The sequence below is a fragment of the Thalassophryne amazonica genome, chromosome 16 (assembly GCF_902500255.1).
Source record: "Thalassophryne amazonica chromosome 16, fThaAma1.1, whole genome shotgun sequence".
NCBI classification, from domain to species: domain Eukaryota; kingdom Metazoa; phylum Chordata; class Actinopteri; order Batrachoidiformes; family Batrachoididae; genus Thalassophryne; species Thalassophryne amazonica.
Genome location: NC_047118.1, coordinates 10,658,753 through 10,675,477, shown reverse-complemented (window position 1 = coordinate 10,675,477; position 16,725 = coordinate 10,658,753). Strand labels below are relative to the sequence as shown.

Genomic DNA, 16,725 nt, shown 5'->3' with positions numbered 1-16,725 from the left:
TTTGCCGGGAGGGGGTTTGATGAGCTCGCACAGCGCATACTCTGTCTTTCAGCTGCTGGTGTGTGCAAATATTTGTAGCAACAGGTGTATGAGGCATTGAAGCCAGCTACAAATTTACACATTTTGCATACGATTCCTGCTTCATGCGCACTTTATGCGCAATTAAACCAAATTCGCACTATGTGTCAAGGGGCCCTGAGCAATGCAAATGTCTGGTGTGAAACAGGCGTTACTGAGGAGGTGTGATTGGTACCAACGGATCACAGAAACAGAGTATTTCATGAAATAATATATTATTATATATATATATATCCAAAGTTATTTTGGAAGTGGAGGTAATGGCCGAATTTTGTTGTTGATAGGAGTCAAACTCTGTGGAACACATGATGTCTGATGCCTTCTGTTGTGAGTTCTTACTGTTCATTTTAATTGCTGTGCAGATGGTTTCATGACCTCACAGACAGGTATAGGTCCAATTAAAATGGAAACATTACAGCTTGGTTAAAACCTATTAAATACTTTCAGAGGTGGTGTATTAACATCTGCTGTGCTGGTGATTAGTCATTGCATGGCCCAGTGTTCCCATCAGTTATTCAAATAAGTGGTCTTCACAGTCAGTTTGGTTCTAATGACTTGTGACCAGAATTCGATCATGCCAAAATATCAGCCCATCTCGTTGTGACCTGTTCAAATCCCAGTTTGCTGCTGTGGGCCTCTGATTTGTATGTTTAATTAACTAGAGCAATCAGAGCACCAAAAAAAAAAAATCATGTGAATTACCAAGTCCAAAGAGGGAAATTTTGAGGTGTGTGTGCCTTAACTGTTTTGAAAATATGAACTTCATTTTTCCCTAGGTTGTATTTCTAGTTATTGCATGCGATGCTTCAAATACAAGTGCACGTGGGTTAATGCGCTATTGTCGCTTTATAATTTTCCATCTCTCGAGTCTTAACGCAAGTAGCCACTCACACATGCTGTATATTCCTCCCACCTGTGTTCGTGCTGAGTGGGAGAGGCGTGTAGGGAAACCTTCAATGAAGTGATGCTGCTTAAGGTTAGAAAGCTGTGGGTCTCTCCGAGGCGGCGCTCTGTGACTCTCCACGGGGCTGTAACGACAGGATGGTGAGTGGCCAGTCCACACAGTTCTTCTGTTAAACACTCATGATGGGGTTGTGCAAATGCTGTTGCTGCTGGTGGCGGTTTACAAGGTGTTTTGTCCTCCATGAGGAGCTATAGCATAAACAGCCAGAAGGAGCGGTGGGTGGGGGTGTGTGTGTGTGTGTGTGTATATGTGTGGGGGTGCTCTGCAACAGAGCTCCAAAAGAGCCAAACTGTACATCACTCATCAAACTCATTATGGATGTTTTGTGGGCGGTTTCAATGTGTGCGTGTGTATTGTGTGCAGTTGCATTTGTAACCTCTATATGGTTGTGCTGTGGTCTTGTGAAGATCAATCAATTTATTTTCCAGACTGTAAGTCACAAGGGTTTTTTTTTTTTATATACATTTGGGAAGTCTTGTACCAAATATTCCAAAGTGACTCATATGTTAAAAATAGGAGCGCAATGATCCACGAAAATCCTTTTTTTTTTTTTTTTGGTATGTTTTTCAGTACAGTGGAAACACAACAGTAATGTTATTTAGCTGATGTCTTTTCGTCAAAGTGTGTGACTCAATAGTCTTTCCAGATTGTTACAAAATGCTCTTTTTTTTTCTTGAATTCTTTAAAAATTTTATTCTGGTGCAGCTTATGTACATATTTTTCCTCTTTGTGATCTATTTTTTGATAGTTGTGACTTAAACTCTTGTGCAACGTGTAATGTGGCACATTTAAATTAGAAATAGCCAACTTCATTAGACTTGACAAAAATTTAATTTTGATCTCTGTGGCTTGTTTTGGTTTCAAATTGTATGCAATATTTGCATCAAATATCAAATTAGCTTTTGCAGTGAAGAGAAACTTGAAAAAATAAATAAACCTGAAACTTGAAGAGCACATACCTGAAATGTCATTAATGCTCTGGTCAAATTCAGGATTGATGGCAAAGATTTATTTTGCATGCTGTATTTTAACAGGAGGAATTGGGTGTTTGGTGCTGCAGTTGTGTTGTCAGCGTAGAACCTCATGCACAAATAACATCTTGTCAATAAAATTCAATAAAATCATTAACTGGGTAGCAGCCTAGCATCTGATGAACACACATTGATAGACTATATTATTTGCTATACTGTAATGACATTTGAACTTAACATGCACGGTAAGCAAGCATGGAAATGTACTGCCGTGACTGATTTTAGAATAACTATATATCTAATATAGGTGCTATGCACAGAAGTTAACAGATTTTTGAAGGGTAGGTATTTGTACTATCTGGTGTTATCTTACTCACTTCAGACCACTTTGAACTGTTTGCAACACTTCTATACTTTGGTAGTAGGGTTGTGCGATATGACCTGAAATTCATATTGTGGTATAAATTGAACCCCTTCATGGTAACGATATATATCAAGATATAAATTTAAGTATAAAAATTATAATGTAAGTGTTTCTGAATGGGTTATGTAGTCCCTTAGCAAAGTTAAATTGATTAAAAACAAAAGAAATACAACAACAAAAACAGATATAGTGTAATTTTGAGAACATTTATGTGCAGATCTCAAAACTCAAGATTAAAATTCAGCACTCTGTGGTGCAAAATAGTGCAAAGGAACACAAACACCATTTTTATAACTTAGAATGTAAATATAAATAGTAAATTTCAAAAATATGAACAAATGTAGCAAAAAAAAACCTCATTTATGGACAGCTAATTACATTATGTACCTGCAATAAGAGGCCACACAATGTTGTGGGCCGCCAGAAGAGGAGGTACTGCTGGCCCACCACCAGAGGGCGCCCTGCCTGAAGTGCAGGCTTCAGGCACGAGAGGGCGCTGCCGCCTCAGGAACAAGCCGTGATGACAGCTGTCACCCATCATCCGTGACAGCTGTCACTAATCAACCAACCCACATCTGGAATAAAAGCAGGAAGACACCTCCACCACACTGCCGATATCATCTTCATCTAGAGGTAATATCCTCAGCCTTTGTGGTAATACTGAAAATCTGTTTATTGTGAGTGTTTGCAGGAGTACCGGTCCTTTTGTGGAGGCTGTGCAATACTGCACTCTTTTTCCTCTGAGGATGCGCTGCAAGTATTGAGTGAGAGGTGGAGGTGGAATTCCCACCAGGATTGTTGCTGGGTGTTCACACACCCACACTTGATTGTCTTTGCTTTCTTCCAGCAGTACCAGATCCGACACGCTGAGACGGTGGCCACCTGGGGACTTAGGGACTTGGCGGCTCCAGTATTCCTCGGGTTCGGTGGTAGTGGAAATCGTGTGGTTCCGGTTCGTTTCCAGACGGGCGTCTCTTATCGTCGAGCCTGCCCACACACCTTTATTGATTGACTTTTGCACATTCTGAAATCTGCTGTGTTTTTGTGTCATTCACAACAGTAAAGTGTTATAATTTGACTCCTTCCATTGTCCGTTCATTTACGCCCCCTGTTGTGGGTCCGTGTCACTACACTTTCCCAACAACACAAATTATATTTGTGCCACTCAGTAAAGCAGTTGCTGTTCAAAACAAGACCTCTCTGACTTCTGTTGAACATGTAATTTTGTTCATTGGAATGACCTCACACTTTGTCATTCCTGCTTCTGTCCAGCTGAGGGCAGTGTTAGTACTTTTGTCTGCCTTTGGTGGCGTTTTGTCCAGAAAGTCCTCAGAGACCACCCCATGTGGGTTGGTGATCCTGATTGACTTAGGTCGTGCGTTTCCACCAATGACAAAGGGGAAGGCATGGTTATTTTCTCTGCTTCCCCTGCCCCGAGACGGAGTTGAATGAGATAATGAGACTTTTTGCTTCGGCTTTCTGCAGAGACACGCACCGAACTGAGCTCGAACTGCACGCTGTTGTTTTTTTGTTTTTTTTTAATTAGTGGTTCCGTGGTCTCTGCTTGCATCAACAAGCGTCATCGCAATTGGTTGGTGGAGTGCAAATCGCTACTGTAGGCCAAATTTATATAATTTATACTGTCTACTGCATATACCGTGCACCCTTATTTGGTAGAACAGAAATTTAAACATTTTTACACAATATTCTGCACTATGGCAAGCAAGTGTGATAAATGTTGCCACCATGGATGGCGTTTTACTTCCATTCATTACTGCAAGTTCTTCTTTGTCATTGATGGCTTTAGTGTCTTAGCTGACATTACCTTGTGATGGAAGTGTTACTTGTTACGCCACAATCCTGTTCCCTTGGCCATGTCCAAATATAAAGGTACTGCTGGTTTAACAATTAATGTGCCAATATAATTAACCTATCTACTGTTCCTGTACATAGAAATGGTAATATCAGCAACTTATAGCAAAGATTTTTCCATCAGATTGTGAACCTCACATTTAAGCCCATCATGCAGCAGAGATTAAATGGTGCTGCGTGTTGGTGGGAGTGCACACCATTAAATAAAAAAACAACCATATGTATAACTTGATTTACAACAATTTTTAAAATGGTAAAAAACAAAAAACAAAAAAAAAAACTGGCCTTAAGTTTAGTATTTCTGATCATCTTGCTGTGTTCCTGCTGAAATCAGTTGTGCAGATTGAGCCAAGTCATAGACATGCTAATTTAGGCCAACATGTCTTGCTATCTGTGCTGGCGCTGGATAAGTTCTGATAATGGACATGCATTGGCATAGTGTATTTATTTGTAATCGACATTGGTCTGTGGTGTTACTGTGTGATATCAGGTCTCAGTTATGTTATTACAACATGTGTTTAAAGTGTAGGTGACACGATATGTAATGTTTTTTGAGTATTTAAGACTAAAATTAAACAAGTTTGAAATTGATCCTTTCCTGGTGCACAGTTACTGAAGAGATAAATATTCAGATTTTGAACTATGCTGCACTAACAATCAGGAACTTCTGAACATGTCCCGACATTGGAGAAAAAAGAGGAAGTGACATCACCATGAGAACCGTTATCTTAATAGTCCCATTCATTTTTGGATTTTTACAGGCTATTGACAGCCCTATTTCCATAGAGCAGTTCGGGTTGGTGCTGCATGGTGTTTTCCGTGTCAGAACGGTAATTCTGGCTGGCAGAATCCTTTTGATTGGCAGGTGGAACACTTATATTGACGAGTGCGCACACACAGTGTTGTGCAGATTCTCCACTCTACATGGAGGCAAAACTGAGTATTTTCACATTATCTTATTTTATCTTGTTTTGTGGATCATGGGATAATTTCATTGTATGCAGACTGAGACATGTGAGCAGATGAGGGGCTGTGAGTCTTTCAACTTGCGGCGCAAAGTGGCCCGCGGTGGAGGAAGAGGATGCTCCATTCACAGCAGAGGCTACAGAGACTCAAACCATCAATCGCAGACGCCATCAACGGATTATGCCTGTAGCTGACCGTGCCTTCCTGGATTGGTACAGCAGAGAGTCAAACCAGCAGTAACACCTGGCACCAAACTGCTGGTGTGACAGACTTTTCTTCAACCAGGACAAGAAATTAGATTATTTTCAGATGTTGTTTCCAAATTCAGGCTTCATGTGGATATGTTTTCATCAGACTGAATGATCTCAGTGATAGGTGGTTTGCATATATAATAATGTGTTACACTACTAACGTACAGTACACTAACTCTATTCAAGAAGGAAACAATATGTATATTAAAAATAGCTAATATTTTCAGTCCCTCATGTCATTTTTCAGATTTGCAATGTATGTACCTGTTTCTAAGAAGAAAAAAAAATAATTCCACACTTCCTCATCACTTTTCTGATGTCACAGATAGAGTAAAACAAACTCTTTTTTTCATCAGTACATTACGACCAAAGAGCTGGCAAAAAAAAAAAAAATTAGCACCTCCACCCGCATGCCAAAATCGCCTGCATATTTATTTATATATTTTAATCACCGTTCTGTGTTCTGACCTCTGCCCATATCATCACTGTTGTCAGACTGAAGGTTTTCGTCCAAGGTTTAGTCTTCCTCATTGTGGTCTAAATAAGGCTAAAAATCCGTAATGCTGTGTCCTCCACAGCTGCGTGAGAATCACCTTCAGACTAAAAAAAAAGCTCCACACTAGAAAAAAAAAAAAATCTGAAAACAGCTCGACCTTCGCTGTGTTTTCCATTGATTTGGGCTGAATCAGCAGGTCCCGTTTTCCGTACCTAGCAACAATACAGCCACAGTTGAGGGCTGAAATAGAGCGCAGGCTTCAGACAGCTGTTGTTTATCCTTCACTCACGCACTTATCATCAACTTTTATTGTTCAGGATTTTTTAAAATATCAACATTTCATCATTTCTAGTGATTATTTGTGCACATTTTTGGTGTCGCCTACACTTTAAAGTATAAATCAGTTTACCATTGTAGCTTTTCTGTGTGTTTCTGTGAACTAGGTCACTTCGCATGAAGGCCTTAATGTCGGCGTTGCTTTCTTACACGTCCACCTCCTCTTTTCCTGCTCACTTCCCTCTGTGGGATCCCAGACTCCCTTTTCTACTCAGTAAATGAGAGCAGCAGCTAGACCTAAAAATAGCAACCATCATCCTGTCTCTTCTTTCCTGCCAACTCCATCCTTTCTTCCTGATGTAGGAGATCCCCAGTTGTCTACCCAGGTGTCTTTTTTTCCACCTGCTGATGCTCCTCTAGTACCACCCCACCCTGCTCCGTGGAGCAGGGTGTACCTGACTCTCCTCACCGCCGTCCTACCAGCCAGGATTTCCGGACAAACACAAAGGTCACCTTCTCCAGTGCGTTCTTCTGCAAAGTGGACACACTGCTCTCATGCCTCCCTCCCTTCCCTTCACTGTGCATTTACTCAAACACACGCACATCCTCTGGGTGCCTCTTCATGCTCTACATTAGTCTGGACTACTGGGAGAAATAGCAGAGAAAAAAAAAGCTGTTCATCTCAGCAGTATGTGTTTTCTGGATTGAATTTAAGTGACATGAATTAAATACTTTTTGCATTAATGCTCTCGTTTACCGTTATTGCCAGTGTGACTTCACACGCTTGGCGCAATTAATTTTTTTATTTGCAGAAGAAGCTTTATGCTGAATGATTATCTTGTGGAGGAAAAGAGTCCTGCAAGACAGCTTGTCCTGCCACAGATCAAAGATAAGTTGACAGATCCCGAACCAGAATGTATTTTTCTTTGACTGGTCGTTCTGGAGTAGTCCACAAGTCAGATTGGCAGCTTCCTGATGAGACAGAAGGAACACGGCCAAGGATCAGGCTCAGAGCGATTATTTATAGAGCTGAGTGGGCTTTACGGCTGCAGGCGTTGAATGTGTCAGAGAGAAAATGCATCAATGATCAAAGCCTGCTGAGAGACATCGTCTTATTTTTGCCAAACAACACAGCCTGGGATCTTTTTTTTTTGGGGGGGGGGGGGGGGTGTGCTTTAACTAAAGGTTACATTCTGTTCTATAGTAATCTTGATGCTGTGTTGCCCACACTGAGTCCTCAACACCTACACAGGTGAATGGACTTCACTGACTACTTGCCAATTTTAGCCTTCCTTTCCTTCTCTACTCCTCTACTCCAGCACCTAAATAGCTGCTCAGCCCTGGATGTTTTAAAATACACACACGGTAGGCGTTTGGAGAGAGTACACAGCACTCTGAGGCAGCATTGTACCTGCACAGTAATATGCATTTCACACGGAAACAGTGATATGTATGTGTGTGTGGGTGTGTGTAGATGCACATGCATTTATTTAAGAAGGTGTCAAGGACAAAAACGGTCTCTTCAAAGATGTTGTAACCAGATTCAGAGGCCTCGATTATAGATGCCACCATTTTTTGTGATTTTTCTCTCTGAAGCGTTGTTCATCACGGTCAGTGACGGGCTGTGGTCGCATCTCCTTGCGTGTTTGGTTGTGGAGCCTTTGAACGCCACATAACACATCTGTTCCAGGACAACACAGGATGCTGCTCCACCGTGATGTTGCCCTCATTCGCATCCCATTATGGGAGTGGAGGAAAGAAAAAAAAAAAGAGATGACAGAGGAATAAAGCAGAGATGTCCTGTACTGCAGCTGTCCACCAGCTGTTGCAATGCAGACACCAGTCAAGGTTATACCCGAGTGAAGTACTGGGGGTGTTTTGGGACAGCCAGCCTGAGAGAGAAAGAGCAAGCTTTAGAAAACTCATGGCCTCATCCTCTAATGGTTTTATTTATAGCCGGAGAACATGCTCAGACTTGCAAATCCCCTATCATCTCCTTCAGTGGTAGCTGATGTTTCTGGATCTTGAAAGCTGGTGTTGTACTTCTGTTACTGTGCACAGATCACATCTTTGTGTTTTCTGCATTGCTGCAGATTTGACTGTAATCAGGCTGCTAATGAAGATGAAAGCTTTGTCTCCGAGGTGGAAGGTAAATGCCACAGATGTGTCTCATGTGACTAGCAGGTTGACATTTGCTCTTCATCTGCCTGAAGTTCATCATCTGATATATCTATGAGCTCATGATAAATATGCCACTTGCAGGTACTGAGAACTGCTGAGGTGTCTGCCGGTCAGCATGTCTGGGGGTTCTTGTGTTGAGGTTTCTTTGGAAGTGGGTCAGGATGAGTAAGTTACAAAGATATGCAAAGAGCAGTGGGAAAGTGCAACAAATTCCCCAAATCCTGTGTGTGTACTTGACATGCGCACTACATTGTGTCGTAGTCATCACCAATTTGATAGTTTGCCAAGCAGTTAGTGGAAGGACGTTCCCAGTTCAGGACTAACCCTTCCTATTCTCCATGTAATGTGGAGTTGCGTCAGGAAGGGCATCCTGTGTAAAACTTGAGCTAAATCAACATGCAGGTCCACCGCTGATCTTTTGTGGTGACCTTGAGTTAAACAAAGGACAAAGCGAAGGGACTTTATTGGAATCTCTTTGAATAGAGACGAGGTCAAAGGGATGAAAAATATAAACCATTTTTTTCAAACCTTTTCAGCGATTGAAAAAAGTCACATGGCTGTTTTCTGGTTACAAGAAGTTGCTGTTATGCGCTTCACCTTTTTTGAATGCTCCTCAACTAAACTCACAAAGAGCCCTATGACCCACAGGAAATAAAGAATTTGTAAAAACTAATATATGTTTGCTGAGATTGTACTTCTTTGGCCTCTAGGATTGGCTGTGAGACAAAGATTGTCTCGAGGGGAAGTTCATTTTCCAGATGAGAATTGTAATTTTAGGAAGTGCTCAAATGAAGTGATGTTTTGCCACTGATCTCTTCATAGAAACATGACAAAACATACACTTAGATGCACCAGCATATATCATTTACCCCAGAGGGTTAAATAACATAATTATTAAAGGGGTCATATTATGGAAAACTAGTAATATTAATGATATAATACTGTCACTGTCCAGAAACATCCCTGTTTATTGCAGATTCTGCAAGTGAAAAACCTGTTTGACTGAAAGATTGAGTGATGAAGAAAAAAGAAAATTAAGAAAGTAAACAGTTGTGGGAGCTAAAGAACAAAGGGGGAATTGATAACAAGAACAAACTGTCAATGCACTAATCCGAACGGCTACCTTTCGGTCAGTCATCATTGGGAGTCGTGCAAACAAGCTTTCATGTCACACTCACCCAAAACATCCACATCCTTGGCAGACACAGCCAAGATCCGGAGCCTCTGGCTGAAAAACCATTTGTGGAAATGAGAAAACACTGTGGTGGTGAATGTAATGAGAGGCAAGCTTTGAGAGACGACAGAATTGTTTAATTAAAGCAACGTGTAGACCACAGGGGGAGATTAGACAGTTATATCTGATCGGAGTCCATGAGTGCCGTAAGCTGCCGGTGGCAGAGAACACTACTGTCAGTTTGTTAGCGGAAAACTGTTATCAGCCTACAACTTTAATTTTAGTGATGTTGATGATTTTATTACGTCTACTAGAGTCCTATCAAAAGCCACTGAACCAGGTATTAAAACACTTAGTGAAACTGTTAGTCCTGGAATACCGTGGACATATCTTTGGTTAACTGAACTCAAACAACAAAAATAAATAAATGAGGGGAAAAAAAAAATGATAAAAAACATAAGTTGCGTTTCAGCCTTACGGTCGATTTGTGAACCCCGAAAATTTAGACTACTGTTTAAAAGAAGGATCCAAAGAGGAAGGTCACATCCAAAAACTTCCAAAAACTTCATCACATCTGCAGTGATGAAGCCCTCATCGCTGAAGTGCAGCAGCCAGAGGAGGAAGAAGACGTTCCCAAACCCACTCCAGATGAAGAAATCATCACCATCCAGGAAGGAATCGCGCTTCAAATGGTCAAAACTATTGTAATATGCAAAGTTAAGCTGAAGTTTTTTGGTCAGCCTCATTAATTTGCAGCTTCAGATAACTTGCAGTCCAATTTTGTGGACCCCAACTTGTGCGAGTTAAACAGCATTCACCTGTATGTGGGCAGTGACATCATTTTTGTGATTTTGTCTCTGTGCACCAACACAGTAGAGATGAAATGAAACAGTCATGATGTGCATGTCGTGTAGAATTTCCACTTCACTTCACATTTTGGAATTGCACACATGGTTCTCACTTTCCAGACCCCATGGCTGATTGTCAAAACTAAATGTTATTGAAGATATAAATCATCAGTTTTAACAGGCAGCTTTCTGTAGATTAACCAGAGGATGGATACATGAACATTTCCATGTCACTAAATATATCTCTTGGACTTCACTTTGACCAAACAGTACCATACTATTTCTTTTTCATAATGACTGGCCTAATTGTCAGCAGTAGGCGGTTCTCAGAAACTGAGTGACTGAGCAAAGAAGACAAGTGAGGGAAGCTACACATTATTATCACGGTCACATTGTCAGAGTGGGCGTTTTGCAGCAACAAGAGACAACAGTTGCTCTGTTGCCGGCTAGGTGGGGGAAAAATAGATTATTTTATGCAATTCCTGAGCGAGTCGACACAGTGACTGCCATTCTTAGTAAAAAGCCAGTGTGGCATCAGCTGGCTGCTTGTTGGAACAAAATAAGCCAAGATGGTGGAAAACACTTTGAAACAGCTGTAATTCTGTAGAAATCCAACTTGTTTGTCATGTTTTCTCATGTAGTTTGTAAAAGTTAGCAAATAATAAGCACTTCTCAATCACAAAATGATGTTTTTGTAACCAAATAATATCTCTGAAGTGCTTTAGAAGACATGTTATGGTTATGTTAGCGTCAGTAATGCTGGTAATGCGTTACTTAGTAATGCGTTACTCTAATCTAACCACTTTTTTTAGTAACAAATAATCTAACGCGTTAATATTTCCAAATGAGTAATCAGATTAAAGTTACTTCTCCAAGTCACTGTGCGTTACTATTATTTTTGCATTATGGGTCGATAGCAGCATTAAACTTGGTCTGTGGGCAGGAGGTCGAGGTTTGATTGAACTACACACTTTAAGAGAGCTGTGAGCTTTTCATCCGCGTTTTTCTGCAACAGCTGCGACTCATCCTCACCTCTTAAAGCATGGTGACAACTGAGCTTTACAAAGACTTTTTATGCTTTTTTTTCTCCAAGCCGCTCCGTATCTGCTGCTGAAAACAGCTGATCCTCCGCGACGCATCAACAACTAACACTATTTTCCACTCAAATGCACCTAAACTCTCTTTCTGAGGACCACATGATGTGAAAACACAAAACTTTCTTACCTGTAAATCTGGTCCTGTTTTCTGCATAAATAAATGTTATCCATTCTTTGTGCTCAAACGCCAAAGCAGGGGCGAATCCAGATGGAATGGGGCGTGGGGCAAGGATGTGCCCCCCTCCCCCACAACACCCCTAGATTAAAGGTCCAGTTTTGACAACTTTTACAACTACTAATACTACTTAAAATAATAATTTTGACAAGTAAATGTTTAGAGATAATTTAAATGTTAGAATGAATTTAATAGTTACATTTATAAATAATGTAGGTTAGAAATGGCAAGTTTTACTGTTACAGTGCTGTCAACAGTTAAATATGAGGTCAAGAAAGAGGTCTTTATTTTACTTTTTATAAAACAAGTATTTATTTTCATTGAAGTCAAGAAAGGGTGACTATAAAGTGAGTTTTGGCAAAACAGGTATCATTGTCATGTTGGGTTGTTGTCGGCAGCTGGGGAAAGTAACTAAAAAAGTAACTAGTAATCTAACTTAGTTACTTTTCCAATTGAGTAATCAGTATAGTAACTAAGTTACTTTTTCAAGGAGTAATCAGTAACCAGTAATTGCATTACTTTTTCAAAGTAACTGTGGCAACACTGGTTAGCATGCTATCTAGCATAAAGAAATGTCACTGTTAAAGATGTTGGACTGAAACAAACCAAGCAAACTTTGGTTCTGTAAGCAGTCAAGCATGAAGGAAGAATTCACTTACTTACCCGTCTTTCTGATCTGTCAGACAACATTGTACATATTAACGCCAAGTAACCACAACCTGGCCCGCCTCAGGCACGCCCATCAAGTGACAAACGCTAACTTCTTGTTGCCTTAATTTGTAGCTAATCAATCAATTCAATCAATCAATTTTTTTTTTATATATAGCGCCAAATCACAACAAACAGCTGCCCCAAGGCACTCCATATTGCAAGGAAAGGCCATACAACAATTATGTAAAACCCCAACGGTCAAAACGACCCCCTGTGAGCAAGCACTTGGCTACAGTGGGAAGGAAAAACTCCCTTTTAACAGGAAGAAACCTCCAGCAGAACCAGGCTCAGGGAGGGGCAGTCTTCTGCTGGGACTGGTTGGGGCTGAGGGAGAGAACCAGGAAAAAGACATGCTGTGGAGGGGAGCAGAGATCGATCACTAATGATTAAATGCAGAGTGGTGCATACAGAGCAAAAAGAGAAAGAAACAGTGCATCATGGGAACCCCCCAGCAGTCTACGTCTATAGCAGCATAACTAAGGGATGGTTTAGGGTCACCTGATCCAGCCCTAACTATAAGCTTTAGCAAAAAGGAAAGTTTTAAGCCTAATCTTAAAAGTAGAGAGGGTGTCTGTCTCCCTGATCTGAATTGGGAGCTGGTTCCACAGGAGAGGAGCCTGAAAGCTGAAGGCTCTGCCTCCCATTCTACTCTTACAAACCCTAGGAACTACAAGTAAGCCTGCAGTCTGACAGCGAAGCGCTCTATTGGGGTGATATGGTACTACGAGGTCCCTAAGATAAGATGGGACCTGATTATTCAAAACCTTATAAGTAAGAAGAAGAATTTTAAATTCTATTCTAGAATTAACAGGAAGCCAATGAAGAGAGGCCAATATGGGTGAGATATGCTCTCTCCTTCTAGTCCCCGTCAGTACTCTAGCTGCAGCATTTTGAATTAACTGAAGGCTTTTTAGGGAACTTTTAGGACAACCTGATAATAATGAATTACAATAGTCCAGCCTAGAGGAAATAAATGCATGAATTAGTTTTTCAGCATCACTCTGAGACAAGACCTTTCTGATTTTAGAGATATTGCGTAAATGCAAAAAAGCAGTCCTACATATTTGTTTAATATGCGCTTTGAATGACATATCCTGATCAAAAATGACTCCAAGTTTTCTCACAGTATTACTAGAGGTCAGGGTAATGCCATCCAGAGTAAGGATCTGGTTAGACACCATGTTTCTAAGATTTGTGGGGCCAAGTACAATAACTTCAGATTTATCTGAGTTTAAAAGCAGGAAATTAGAGGTCATCCATGTCTTTATGTCTGTAAGACAATCCTGCAGTTTAGCTAATTGGTGTGTGTCCTCTGGCTTCATGGATAGATAAAGCTGGGTATCATCTGCGTAACAATGAAAATTTAAGCAATACCGTCTAATAATACTGCCTAAGGGAAGCATGTATAAAGTAAATAAAATTGGTCCTAGCACAGAACCTTGTGGAACTCCATAATTAACTTTAGTCTGTGAAGAAGATTCCCCATTTACATGAACAAATTGTAATCTATTAAACAAATATGATTCAAACCACCACTGTCTGAGGCCATAAGAAGATCATTTGTAACCTTCACTAATGCTGTTTCTGTACTATGATGAATTCTAAAACCTGACTGAAACTCTTCAAATAGACCATTCCTCTGCAGATGATCAGTTAGCTGTTTTACAACTACCCTTTCAAGAATTTTGAGAGAAAAGGAAGGTTGGAGATTGGCCTATAATTAGCTAAGATAGCTGGGTCAAGTGATGGCTTTTAAGTCATGGTTTAATTACTGCCACCTTAAAAGCCTGTGGTACATAGCCAACTAACAAAGATAGATTGATCATATGTAAATCGAAGCATTAAATAATGGTAGGGCTTCCTTGAGCAGCCTGGTAGGAATGGGGTCTAATACACATGTTGATAGTTTGGATGAAGTAACTAATGAAAATACCTCAGACAGAACAATCGGAGAGAAAGAGTCTAACCAAATACCGGCATCACTGAAAGCAGCCAAAGATAACGATACGTCTTTGGATGGTTATGAGTAATTTTTCTCTAATAGTTAAAATTTGTTAGCAAAGAAAGTCATGAAGTCATTACTAGTTAAAGTTAATGGAATATTCAGCTCAATAGAGCTCTGACTCTTTGTCAGCCTGGCTACAGTGCTGAAAAGAAACCTGGGGTTGTTCTTATTTTCTTCAATTAGTGATGAGTAGAAAGATGTCCTAGCTTTACGGAGGGCTTTTTTATAGAGCAACAGACTCTTTTTCCAGGCTAAGTGAAGATCTTCTAAATTAGTGAGACGCCATTTCCTCTCCAACTTACGGGTTATCTGCTTTAAGCTACGAGTTTGTGAGTTATACCACGGAGTCAGACACTTCTGATTTACGCTCTCTTTTTCAGAGGAGCTACAGCATCCAAAGTTGTCTTCAATGAGGATGTAAAATTATTGACGAGATACTCTATCTCCCTTACAGAGTTTAGGTAGCTACTCTGCACTGTGTTGGTATATGGCATTAGAGAACATAAAGAAGGAATCATATCCTAAACCTAGTTACAGCGCTTTCTGAAAGACTTCTAGTGTAATGAAACTTATTCCCCACTGCTGGGTAGTCCATCAGAGTAAATGTAAATGTTATTAAGAAATGATCAGACAGAAGGGAGTTTTCAGGGAATACTGTTAAGTCTTCTATTTCCATACCATAAGTCAGAACAAGATCTAAGATATGATTAAAGTGGTGGGTGGACTCATTTACTTTTGAGCAAAGCCAATAGAGTCTAATAAAGATTAAATGCAGTGTTGAGGCTGTCATTCTCAGCATCTGAGTGGATGTTAAAATCGCCCACTATAATTATCTTATCTGAGCTAAGCACTAAGTCAGACAAAAGGTCTGAAAATTCACAGAGAAACTCACAGTAACGACCAGGTGGACGATAGATAATAACAAATAAAACTGGTTTTTGGGACTTCCAATTTGGATGGACAAGACTAAGAGACAAGCTTTCAAATGAATTAAAGCTCTGTCTGGGTTTTTGATTAAAAAACTAATGTGACCGTAGAGATAGGCTTCTGTGGTTGTAAAAAGCTGTGCATACTACAACTTTTATTTTGTCTTTGTGGCTTCCCTCACATATCTCCTTCCATGGTCCATGATGCACCACGACAAACAAATCTGACAAATGCTGCTGTTGTGGGTGTTTGTTTGACTTCGGTCATTTATTCCTCAGATCTTTCTTGCTTGACATCCTGTGGCACTTATAGGAAAGAACTGTATAAACATGTGTCACACATTCCATGCAGGTAGTCAGACTCTTAAATTATGGTTCTTGCTTGTACAGGGATCAGGGCAAATCAGGGAACCCCTGCTGCTGGATTTGCCTCCATTTGGGTAATAATCTCCAAGAGAATGTGACTCAAATTGTTGCCATAATAGATTGTGAAATTATGTGCTTTGTTTCTCAAAGGTAAATGAGATGGTGAAACTGAAACAGAGAGAGGTTTTGTGGACTTTTAGAAAGTCAGTTTGATGTTGGGTCCAGTCCTGAGAATACTGCGGCAGAGACATGAAATGTTTGACTTGTTCCTTTTACAGTATTTCAGCAGACTGAATTCCACAGAGTAGCTTTTTTGTTTGTTGTTGTTAATATGTACCATTGAATTACTGAGCACGGTTATTGAATTGTGGGACTTTATGTACAATATAAAACATCAAACACTTGAAACTATACTGTCAAAGGTCCATCAATCTGATGGTGTACATTATGGGCTGTTTGGAACGACCCGCCTCCCCACCCCTCGAGCATCTGCCCACCCCAATTGTTAAATAAAAACTGATTAAACACCCAACCTAAATTAAAGGTTTTTTTTATTAAAGTCCATTAATTGTTCATAAAATAAATAATTTCTTGACCCCAACAAATCGTAAAAGGAAAAAAAAAAGAAAAAAAAAATGTTTTCACGTTTTTCCTCATATTTTCTAAGTCTTACCTGTGACGACCTCATCAGTGTGCGCTGGTACACAATAAATTTTGCAAAGTACAATTTACTCTGCTGGGATAACATTTGGTCCCAGTCCAAATCGAGTTAAATCAACTCTATCACTGTGTAAAATCAACTTTTATTAGAGTAGAAACACAAGTTGACAAGACAGTAGAGCTGATTTCACTCTATAATAGAGTGTATTTTACTCTGTTTAGAGTGGGACCAAATGTTATACTCAGCAAAATTCACTATGTAGTAACTGCATGACAATGACATC

The 16,725-nt window shown here is 40.1% G+C and overlaps 1 protein-coding gene and 1 long non-coding RNA gene across 3 annotated transcripts in view; one reads left to right on the top strand and one right to left on the bottom strand.

The window, feature by feature from the left end:
• si:ch211-210g13.5 (inactive phospholipase C-like protein 2) overlaps positions 1 to 16,725 on the top strand; it is a 267,948-nt gene that overhangs the window by 106,968 nt on the left and 144,255 nt on the right. The window lies entirely within an intron of this gene.
• Positions 3,150 to 16,691, bottom strand: LOC117527415. The gene is made up of 3 exons (XR_004565526.1): positions 16,569 to 16,691; positions 14,493 to 14,494; positions 3,150 to 3,161 (listed from the first exon to the last, which is right to left on the bottom strand). It is a non-coding gene; the product is annotated as an uncharacterized LOC117527415 (long non-coding RNA).